The following is a 12,509-nucleotide window of genomic DNA, read 5'->3' on the forward strand; positions in this document are numbered from 1 at the left end:
CTGGCTTCGATCCCCAGCATCTCAAAAAAGAAAAAAAAAAAAAAAAAAACCTAAGTCATTTACTTTGGAAAATACCTCTTCTCCAGCACATCATTACTTTGGAGATTCAAAACAAAATGACACTTTATTTTACAAACATTTATGTTGTGTTTAAGATATGCCTAGTTCTACTGTATGGCAGTAAATTTTATAGTAGTTACAGGAGGAAACTGAAGCACAGAGAGTAAAACGAAATCATATACTGAATCTTATCTTCAAAGTGTGAGCTCTTTTCTCTCTCTCTCCCTCTCTCTCTCTCTCTCTCTCTCCCTCTCTCTTGTTATTAAAGTAGAATCTAGAGGCTCCCAGTGTTCAGAGTACAGGAAGAGGTAGACTAGTGAGGGAAATGAGGGAACTTTTAGGATGATTAATATATTCTATACCTTGATTTTGGTGGCTCATAACTTTATCTGCTTGTTAGAACAGAATGACACATTAAAAATAATGAGTTTCTTCTATAGAAAATACACACCAATAAACCAGACTTTAAAAAATACAATCTAGCAAATACTATAAATTGGTACAAGTTGGAAACATGCATGCGCGCACACACACACACCTATACATACCTTCCAAATGAAGAGTACTACATAAGAGTACTAAATTATCTCATACTAAATAAATTGTTCTAATGCATGTTGTTTTTTCTGATTAAAGCAATACTTTCTGTATCATCTTCCACCAGTAATTTATGACAAAGTAATACATTTTATTTGTTGTCATACAATTTTTCATATGTGATTTCAGTCAGTTTTCCACAGTGGGGAGATAGAGGGTTTCCCCCAGTGACTTTGTTCCTTTCCTGTGGGAAATCTCAAATAATACTTCTAAAGATTTTTCACAAAATTTGATGAAAAGTTGTAAATTTCTAGATTAGGCATTGACTTTAATACTGCTGAAAAGACCAGAGATTTCACATTTATATTCCAGGTATAAAGTTATTATAAGTTATGATATTCAAGATGCTTTGTACTATCATTATCATCCACACCTCAAAACCAAATATATTTTTAGGATATAAGAGATGAATCCATACTTCATAGTCTTCTTGATTACTTTTAGTGTTTGGCTAGCTCCTTAATAAATCTGAATATGCTTTCAATGTTTAGAGAACACACAGGAACTATACTCCATAATAGAAGTAGAAAAAATGTCAGCTGCCATATTTTTTATTGTTGAGATGAGAATTTGATGATTAAATTTTGCAATTTCATGTAGAACTATATGAAAACAATTGTATAAATTTGTGGTCTAGTTCAAATTTGACATTACCCATAAATGCACTTAACTGATCACACATAAGGTCTATAAACTAAAATACTCTTTAAAAAACCTACCACTAACATAATCCCAATGAGAGACCACTTGATCCCACTAGAATTGCTCTATCGAAATGACACAGAATAACAACTTTGGGCATTAATATGGCAAAACTACAACACTCACACATTTCTTGTGGGAACATGGTACAGACACTTTGGAACAGTTTGGAAGTTCCTCAAAATGTTAAACATAAAGATATCGTATGTCCCAGCAATTCTACCCCCAGAATTGGATATTCTATATATCCATAAAAAATAAATGACATATCTATACACAGATGTCCAAAGCTTCATTTTTCATAATAACTAAAAAAAAAGTTTAAAAAAATACTTCAAATGTTCCTTAACTGAAGAATGAAAAAAATGTATTATATTCATATAAAGGAATATTATTCAACCACAAAAAGAAATATACTGATGAGCATTCTACAATAGGGTTAAACATGAAAATATGCTAAGAGAAAAGGCAGATATAAAAGCTAACACATATGATTTCATTTATATGGAAACTCCACAGAGAGAAACTATGTTAGTGGTTGCCAAGGGACCAACTGAGCGATGAATGAGAATAAACTGCTAAAAGATACCAGGTTTCCTTTTAAGAAAATTAAAATGCCATGGATAGCAGTGATAGCTGAGCAACTTATGAATATACCAAATACCAATAAATTGTAGACTTCAAAAAAATGAATTTATTATATATAAATAATATCTCAACTAAAGAGGAAGCAAACATACCCCACCAACCTTTCAAATGGTGAAATCTCTGTGATTCCTCCAAAACTTTCATATTTAGAAGGCATCATAGTCGTTACAGTAAATATTGTCTTAATTCTTATATTTTCTAATGAAAATAAATACGAAGAAATGTTCTGAAACTTTATTTCCACACCCTCATAGATATTCTTAAGTATGCTGGAGACATTGAGGCTAAAAAATGATGCACTTTATGGCAAACATGGGATTCCATGGGCTGTTCTAAACCTCCTTCTCCCAGTTAATCCCACAACATTTTTCTCACCACACTGGTACTCTTTCAGTAACACAGGAAACAGCCATCCTTCAGTGGCCATTCCTTGCTCCTTCAGGAACCAGTCTGAGAGCTGGTTTCTCAGTGAATTTCACAGCTTCTATGAGGGTTTCAAGACTCACTGAGAAAACAGCTGCTCCCACCTTTCTTCCCTTAGCAGTTTGTCAATGAATCACTGAAAATATGTACAACAGTATCTAGAACTTCATCTTTACCTTTAGCTTTCAATGTCTCCTGAGTAAGTGCCTTTAATTCTTGTTTGGTTTGATTTTTTTTTTTAATTTATTTTCTTACAAAAAGGAATGGATGAATGAACCTGTTTTTGTTAATTTAATTAATTTATTTCACTAACGTTAAGTACCAAAGAAACCATTTCATATTCAACTTAGTAGATGAACGTCTGCAAAATTTAAATGCTAATGTAATAAGCCAATAAATACAAATGAAAGATTCAATCATACCTAATCTAGAAAATGAGAATAATATATGGGAGAAGAATGCACTGATTAAGAAATTAAGGCAAAAACATTTAAAGAATGGAATATCCGTCCAAAAATTTACCACCTACAATGTTTTCAAAGTGTTGACACACTCAGTACTTTATAGGCAAAGGGAATATAGAGAGTAAATGAAAATAGATTGATAGTAGTTTATAATGCATACCAATTATATCAGCAATCCAAAATTAAATGAATAGCAATTGCTGTAATGTGAACAATAAAGAAAGTTGATATTTCTAATTTTAGGATGTATATTAATAATAATTCACATTTTAGACATTACGAAGTTCTTTACAGAATTTAATTTCAATAACTTGAAGTAGAAAGGAAATTCAAATTTTAATGTTGATTGCTTAATATAAAGGTTCTTTTCTGCCTTCTATGATTTGCTGGGGAAAATGTAAATATTTGTGGTGACCTAAGGTTGTACTCTTTGAAATCTTTCATGTTGTAACTCCATAAATGTTTGTTTGTTCATTCACTTGGTTTGGTTTGGTTTTGATACAGGGATTGAACCCAAATGCACTTTACCATTGAGCTATATTCCCAGCCCTTTTTTATTTTTATTTTGAGACAGGGTCTCACCAAGTTGTTGAAGCTCTCACCTCAAACTTGTGATTTTCCAGTCTGAGCCTCCCAAGTCACTGAAATTACCATATATATATTTGTGATAAATGTAGTTAATACTTTTGGAAATAATTTACTTTATATTAAAAATCTTGTTATCAAATGAATACATTTTATCTCCTAATACTCATATTCACAATTAATATATATGAAAATGAGAGCAAATCAAATGAATTAAAAATGACATTAATACATTTTCCATGTACCAACTGGAAAAAAACTCGGAGTAGTTATTTCACATTAGTTAAATAAGTAATACATTATATGTGCTTTTTCAAAAAATAGCTAATAAAACTATTCATTTTTTAGCCCTTTTGTTTTTCAGGTAACTAAAACAAATTTCCTTACAATATCCAATATGCATAACTATATTAGTTGTAATGTGTTCAGAAAATATTAACTTATTTTCCAAAACCATATTAATAAATGCCAATTTACTTCCCAAAAATATATAAAATTCCATTTTAAAGTGTGCTGCATTTTTGATATGACAAAAACTCATAAAAGCATATGCTAACTTGAATATAAATACAGCAAATACAGTTTTGAAATTATTAGTAAATATGGCTGGCAAAAATAATCTATTAATTACCTTAGTTTGTTCTTCGATTGCTAAAAATCCATGTTTTTTCCTCCGACTTAACAAAGTAAACATTCCTATAAAAAAGAAAGAAAAGATTCAATTAACTCACACAGAAAAAAAAGTTTTTTTAATTTTACGGCTACAGTCACAAAATTATTTGAATAATTCCTGCTACTTGACAATTCTATTTTTCCCCCACAAAGTTTAGGTGTCACAGTAGCTGCCTATGGTAAAAGAGGCAATTCAGAATACATGGGACAAATCTGAAGCATGTTCACTGGGCTCATGAATGAATTGGGTAGGTACAACATTTAAATATTTTCCTAATTAAAAGAACACACAGTTTTAAAACAAATTCTAAGACTTCCAAGAAATATCCTAGATTGTTAACAATAAGAACTAAGATTTTGGGTTATATAGCTTATCATTTTTATCTTTAGAAAACTGCTGTGGAAAATATTTGAGAAACACCTTAGTATGTTTCACTACATAATCATATGTGCCCCCACACACGAATGCAACATTCTCTATACATTTATGTAGCCATACAGACTGTGATTACAGAAATCAACATAAATTCAAAGGTTTTTTTTTCTTAATTAGCAAAACACACAAAACAAGTTTATCTCAATCATTGATATACAGGAGTTTGTCTTCATTTTCTTTAACTCGTCATGACAGTCTTTCATTTCTTGTGTTATTAAAGTAAAATTTAACATGCCAGATTCCATACCCAAAAAAAAAATAAATAAAGTATTTTCCTGCAAAGGATTTTCCTTAAGATTTTAATGTTCTCTAGGGATTCTGCAACTGGTTATAATATTTTTTTTAATTTCTAATAAATCTTTTCAAGAACTTTACACAATCATCAGTTCTATTAATTATTCTGATATTTAGCATTTATTACACTATTTTATAGTAGTACTTTGCTATCAATAGAAATACATATGTCAAAAGAGTGACAAAAGCTATTATCTATTCAAGCATCTTGTCACCGAATGGGTAAGAAATTAAATACAGGGGGAAAAGTCAATAGCATAAAATTAAAATTGAGTTTTTCTTTATAAAATCACTATTGATTAAAATTAGGCATACTATAACCTAATATGAAAATAAATGAGAAAACTATTTGCTAATGAAAGTATTTTATTTTGTTTGCAGATTTAAAAAATATTAAACAATGGCGCTCACTGTATTTTTTCTAGTGAGCGTCCACTCACATTTGGCTAATTAGTAAAGTTTTATACCAGAAGAGTAACCCAAGCCCATGTTTGAATGGCATGCTTGGTTACATGGACAGGCAACCAAAAGCAGTTTTCAAATCAACCGCTTGGATTTCATTTAACAACCACTCTCAACAAATGAAGCATGTTCTTTCAATAACTATTGACTGTTTACATGGGTTACATCCCCCTCTAGTTTTTGAAGAACGGTCAAATTCCATTTTGAAAATGTTTTACATATCCTAAACAAGCATGGGTAATAACAGCACAGGCTTGCCTACAAATATCATCACTCCTGAGGGCTTTTTCCTCCCTTGCAGGAAATACTTTCTGACATCCAAGCATGACCAATTCCTCCCAGTTCTCTCTGACACACCACACCCCCTCACCATAGGCAGAACCAGGCAGGTCTTCTGATGATCCCATACCTCTTTGTTTTGTTCTCTATTTTGCTGAATTCTACACTGTTGTAAGAACTGCTGAGGAACAGGAACTCCGCCTTATTCAGTTTGTATCATCTCTCTCTAAAGACACCTAACAAGGTCCTCAAAAATGCTCACTGAGTAAACAAAATGTTTACATATAAATATTTATAAATATTTTTTAAAAGATGTTTCTTGGATACCGTACAGGCCTCACATAAATTGAGACCAAAATCAAAACTGTACCATTACTGTGTCTTTACATTAGTTTTCCCAGCTATATTTATATGTTTGTTTCTTTTTCTTTTTATATATAAGAACAGAGACTCTTAAGTTTACAGTATGACTTTTTCAATGTTCCATCGCTTCACATTACAGCCACTTTGAGCACTTAAGAGTGGGGCATAAAGCTCAGACCAAGGGCAAGCTTATCTAGTCACTTAGCCTCCTGATGAGAAGGGCAGGTGTGAGGCCCAGCAGAGGAAAGGAAAAGGGGAAGGCTGAAGGGAACGGAAAAGAAGCTAAGGATAGAGAAAGGCATCTTAACAGAAGATCCTGTTCTATCAGTATCTAAGTAATACGGCTAAATTTTGTCTCTACTTTATGACTTGAACTAAAAGAGATTTTTAAGTAGTTATTATAAATATGTTTGAGCATGTAACTGGAAGTAGAACACTCAAGGAGGACCTAAAATTTTGGTATGCTTTAGATGAAAGTTCATGTACTTAAATTCTATATTTTCTTCAATTTATAGTTATACATAGTTCAAAAGTAACATAAAAGCAAAGTACTGGAAATTATTGCTATTCACTGGAGGGCTTGTGAATTGGGTCTAAGTACCAGATTGCTTTAATTAAAAATTAAAAATTAAATTATCCTATGCTTTGCATCAAACTTTATAAGGCAATCACACATTAAAAGATATCAAAAGTGGAAAATAAAATATAAATAAGGTTCAATTCACCAATTAAAACAAAAAATTATAAGCATAAATATCCAAGGAAAATTTTAAAATCCTGAGATAATAAATTCTAAAAGTAGAGAAACCTTACTCACTCAGCAAATATTTACTGTGCCAAGCACTACTCTAAGTGATATGGATTCAGGAGTAAAGAAATAAAAACAGCACTCATAGGGCTTGCGTGTACATTCCCATTGGGAAGCATACAGAGGGAGAAAGGGGAATAAGAGAGACAATATGTATATGAATACATATATAAACACTGGTAACATTTAGCATTATATGCAACATGTAATATACATAGACTTTTCATTTATGTAGTATATTTTTACCATTCAGCACATTTTCTTTTAAACTCTTTATTTATGTTCTCACTTTACATTTAAAAAAAAAAATCTTGGGGTTTGTATGGATATTATCATCTTTACACACAAATATGCTAAGATATTAAGTGGCAAAGCCAGAATTTGACTGTAAGAAGTTCAAAATCATTGCTATACTCTCAAGCCTCTTCAATAGTACACTGATTATTACCACCCATGAGTCAAGGGGATATATATAATCTAAGAGAAAATTAGCTTACTTAAATCAATTTTTTAGAAAACATTCACTTCAAAATTTTATGATGTTAATCACTGTTAGAAATCACCATAACCTTCTGATAATTTAAATGAGGTTCAGGATATCCCAATAAAAATTAGTATGGAAATAAGAGAAAATAAATTGTATTTTCTTATTTCAACTGATATTAAATCCAAAAGTATGTAGTAGCAAAAGCAGAGAGTCTCTGCTTCTGCTGGCAGGTTGGGTCTATGTAAGATACTGGCCTCTGGAGTCAATAATTGTGTTGTAGCTCTTAATGGTGGGCTATGACTTCCAGTCTTGCAGCAAATCCCAGACACTCACCACCAATGTCTTCTTTCTGGGTTCTTGTCTTGTGAATTTGAGGAATGAAATCCACAGACAAGGAAGAATGAGTACAAAGGAGTAGGTCTTACTCATGTGGGAAGAAAAGAGAGTTCTCAAAAAGCAAAAGGGAATTCAATAGGGGTTGCCACTTGAGTGTGTTCGTCTAGGGCTCTATATAGCATATGGGTCAATGTTAATGGTACAAATTTATGTATATCTGGATTTCAAAACAAAATAATGCTATTGGTTCAAATTTATGACAGGGTTTGGAAAAGAGTACTAAGGCTGCTGGTGAACCCTTCAGTTGGAACTTTCCTTTATGTCTGTCCCATTTCTCTTTCCTCCAACTGGCCTGCAATCCCAGCATCCCAGGAAGTTATGGTCAGCAGATAGTGAATGTCTGGGGGTTCAGGCTGTGGTGCTGTGTGGAGTGGGCTTTCACACCAGGCAGCGTGGGACCAGTGAAGAGTAACATATCAGTCACCCTGATCTGCCTGGGCATTGGCTCTCTGGGCCTGAAGCCCATGTTGGCCATGGTGGGCTCCACTGGGCCATGGTCCATGTTTGAAGTCCACCCAGGTCACCACTCCACCAATACATTGGTACTACTCAATGGGGATTAGTAAGCTGCTATGTGACTCAGCAGCCAGGGAGCTATGTCAGTATCACCTACTGAATGTTCCAGTAAAGGTTCATGAAGCAATGGAAAAGAGACATAAACAAACAGGTTTTTTAGAAAGATTATTCTATTGTCAGTTAAAGGTGTGATTACAGCCTAAGAGCTGGGAATTGAACCCAGGGCCTTGCACATGCTAAACACATGCTTTACCTCTGAGGTCTATTCCCAACCCTGACAGTGATATTTTAAAACAGTTCTGCCACATTTGAACTTAAAAAAAAAAAAAAAGGCAATATTTTTGTCCATAAGAATTAGTCTTTAATCATTTTCAAAAACTAGACAAATTGTAAATTTTAGGTACAATTGTATTATCTGTAAAAAGAAGTATATATCCTTCATATCTATCATTTCAGATTGTTTGGAGGTTACAGAGGAAAATGTGAGACAATGATCTCAAAATAGACATAGTAATCGCACTTATGACATTTCATCTTTAGGTAGACCTTCAAATATTATGTCTATTTGTATGCATAGTGTTCAAATCTTTTTTCTAACTCCCCGCTTCTCAGTTTTCAACCTACTAGTTTGTGGATTATCTTCAAATACCTTGTACTTTCATTCCTTATTGTTAACCATTATCACATACCACCAAATTATTCTCTCTGTAGTGATCAGATTAGAATTTTATCTCAATTTCCATTATCATAATCCTCACTCCTATGTGAAGCAGGCAGAGAAAATATTTTATAGAATAGAAAACTATAATTAATAACAATTACCATGGTTACCAAATAATACTGTTAAGGCAAGAGTTCAAGATAATTATCCTTAATTCAACTGCTGGCTACAGCACCATTCACCACTGACCTCCACACCTCAACAGCACCTTAGTATTCCTAGAGCATCTATCTAACCCCTCTCAAATCTACCCTGAAAACAAATTACCTGAATTATCTAAGAACTCGTTTATCTCATGATGGTTTACCTCTCAGTAACCTACAAAAGCACCATGGTGCTTTCCATAGAAATAGGTATTCAAGACCTTCTAAAGGATGAATGCATTCTTTTATATTAAAAACTCCTTTTGGAGGTTACACTAAAGGAAAATAGATATCAAGTTTACCAGAAGACAAATGCAAAATAATTACTAATTATTTAAAATTCCACTAATCATTTTTGAAATCTCAATTATTAAAGTTAAAAAATCCCTTGCCTTGTCTATTCTTTATTATCTTCATTATAAAGTGACAATTTGATAAAATTACTCATAAGGTTCTTCCACACTGAAAAAAACATAATTAATTTTTAATAGCCAAGAGATTTTTATAGGATATAATATATTTACAATGCACAGGCAACTCATTATTATTAGAAGAAAAGTTTAAAATTCAAAATACAGAAATAATCTTCAAGGGTTAATCAATTTATTTCCCAACATTTTAATTGTAGATGACTCAAATTCTTACATTTTACTTCAAAATATATTAAAATAAGTTATAACTAATGAAAAAAAGAAAAGAAGACATTTATTGTGGTAAGAGTTAGTTTGCCGTCTAGATACACAGACAGGATAGCATCAGATAGGTTAGGGAAGGCAAGGGGAAGGGAAGGAAGAACTTATCTCAGGTGTCTGCTACACACCCAGCCACTGCAGTAATAGCTATGGAAAGAGCAGTGCACACAAGGATTAGTCTTTTACTTTATTTTCTTTAGGTTGAAACCAATTACACAAAGACTTTTTCTGAACCATAGAAAAGACTTTTTCTGCCCCAATTTATCAGAGGTTCACAAATGTACATATACTGCTCAATTTATGATAGAGTTGGGTACCAATAAATTGATCATAAATTTAAAATATGAAGTTGAAAATGCATTTAATATACCCAATGTACTATAACAGTCCCCTATAGATTATCAGTTGATTACTCATGATCTCATGGCTGTGGCTCACTACAGTTGCCCAGCATCATGAGAGAGTATCCTCATAACAGTAGCCTGCAAAAAGATCAAAATTCAAAACTTAAGGTAGTTTTTACTGAATGTTTGTTTTTGGAACCACTGTCATGTCAAAAAAATCTAAATTGAACCATTGTGAGTTAGGGACTACTGTGTAAGAACAAAACTAATTTCTGCCAAGTACCTGGCTTCCTACTTGAGAGGTACAAGTTCCTTCATGGATCTAATTGGATTGTATTCTTGCAGCCAAGAAGAAGGTACTAAAAAGCAAGGAATTAGTCTTTTTCAAGTACTCAAAGACTCCCCAAGCCCTCGCAGCCTCAAGTACCTCCTTCTTTGAGTTTGGCAGAGGAATGACTCAACAGATGCTTTCATTTCAATTGTCCTATGGTATAATAAAGAAGAAAACCTGCTGTGAATAATACAGCCTCAGAAGGAGGTCTAGCATTCTATTGCACCCAGGAAACTGAGATGCTTCCTGTAGTGGAAGAAAAGATGATAAACATGCAGCAGAAGTTTTGATGAAGGTAAGAACAAACACCTAGAAAAGGATTCAGTTCACAATGGAAACTGCCTACTGGCATCATGAATTGAGGGATGGGGCAGGGGCCTCCTGCTCTCCTTCTAACATTCTGCGTTACAAGGAGTCCGCAGTCAGATGCCTAATCTTAAGAGGACTTGGTAAACTTTTCCAAGATTATTTCCTGAGCATTGTCTGTTCTTTCCTTTACTATTTGAGAAATAGTCCTCAAATTATCAATCTGAAAACAATCACTTAACTTACCCTGTGTTTTTACCCCTCAACACGGCTATTTATGACTATAATTACACGACATATTTGCTAATCATGGTTCCCAACTTCTGTAATAATGTAAATTATCAATCTTCTGCATAATAAAGTATGCCTACCCTCTATACATTCAAGTGATCATTTTATAGTAGAACAAACTGTAATCTATCCTATTATTTACATCATGAAACAGCAATTATGTAACAAAACATATATTTAAAATTCTGTGACAAATAAGTTCCAGACAATTGGAACAGTTTGCTTTCTAAATAATGAAATTATAACAATAATTTAGTACTTAAGAAGTTTTAGTAAGAAGGGTATAATAGACATCAATGTTCATTTGCTTCAACTTCAGAAAAATAAAATGAATTTTTAATAATGAATGTTTTTCAAAATACAAGAGTCAAGTCAGAAAGGAAAAAAAAAATTGTTCTCAGAATTCCTGTCAAAATAAGAAACTACAATTCATAAAGTATATAGAATGAATTTTCAAAATAAACCAGCAACCTAGTAATACTTATTGCTACTTTTTATTTGAATATATATTTTAAAATTCATGTCAGTTTTATCTTTTCTAAGATGAATATATAAAGAAAAAATATGCAATCACCTTGTTCTTTAATACAGATAGGTTTTTGACAGGTTGCATATGAATTAATTCACATTGAATGGATTGGAGATGTTCACTATTTAAACAATCTCTACACTAACTCATTTTGAAATGCAGTGAATAATAACCAGTTTTTAATGCATACTACTTGAACTTTCTCTAGTCACTTCATCTTCTTTCCTTTAACACCAACCCAACAGGTATACAGGACTTATCCTGAAACATGGCACTAGAACAGTGTAGATCAAGATAATTTAGGAAGTATGCTTTTTGATTCATATCAGAGCTATCTCAGAGTTGGATATGGATGTAAGAAATTCATTCCTCTTCTATGTATAAAATTTGAATTAGAAATTTAAAAAATACATTAAGGCAAAAAGGCTGTAATATGAAAAGATCATTTTCTTTAAACATTTATTATCCTGTCTTTAATTATCGGGTTTTTAATTCAAAAAAGTGTACTTATCCTTCATGGTACATTTAGACAAACAGCTTATTCTCAAACTATTACATACTATATAAGGAAAAATAGCCTAAGAAAAAGTTATTGTGCTATAATGCATGCTATCAAACATTTTCTACAGACTCATGATTGAATTTTAGGAAATAACAGTTATTGAATTTGTGTGTATTTATGCAGCTTCTATATTTCACTTCCAGAAAATGATTTTATTTCTCCTAATAGGTTAAATTGCCAGGTAACATTAACTCCAAGAGAGTATGGTAGAATCTAGGTTTTTTTACTGAAGATGAAAATCTGGCATCTAATGAAGTATTTTCTGATGTTTAAAACAGTTAGGATTGTTGTGGGCAACAGACTGGTTCAGAAGCAGCAAGCAGCACTCCGAGAGGAGGAGAACTTTATTTTATAGCGGCAAGCCCAGAGGAAAACAAAAACTCCAAATTCTGAGCCCT

General features: G+C 32.5%; 1 protein-coding gene across 16 annotated transcripts in view; it reads right to left on the reverse strand.

Moving 5' to 3' along the window:
* Adgrl3 (adhesion G protein-coupled receptor L3) overlaps nt 1–12,509 on the reverse strand; it is a 776,587-nt gene that overhangs the window by 604,420 nt on the left and 159,658 nt on the right. For all 16 annotated transcript variants that reach the window (XM_047566096.1, XM_047566098.1, XM_047566083.1 and 13 more), the window contains exon 2: nt 4,111–4,175. The gene's annotated coding sequence lies outside the window, so the exon portion shown is untranslated. The remainder of the gene's footprint in view (nt 1–4,110; nt 4,176–12,509) is intronic.

Source organism: Sciurus carolinensis, chromosome 10 (assembly GCF_902686445.1).
Source record: "Sciurus carolinensis chromosome 10, mSciCar1.2, whole genome shotgun sequence".
Lineage (NCBI taxonomy): Eukaryota > Metazoa > Chordata > Mammalia > Rodentia > Sciuridae > Sciurus > Sciurus carolinensis.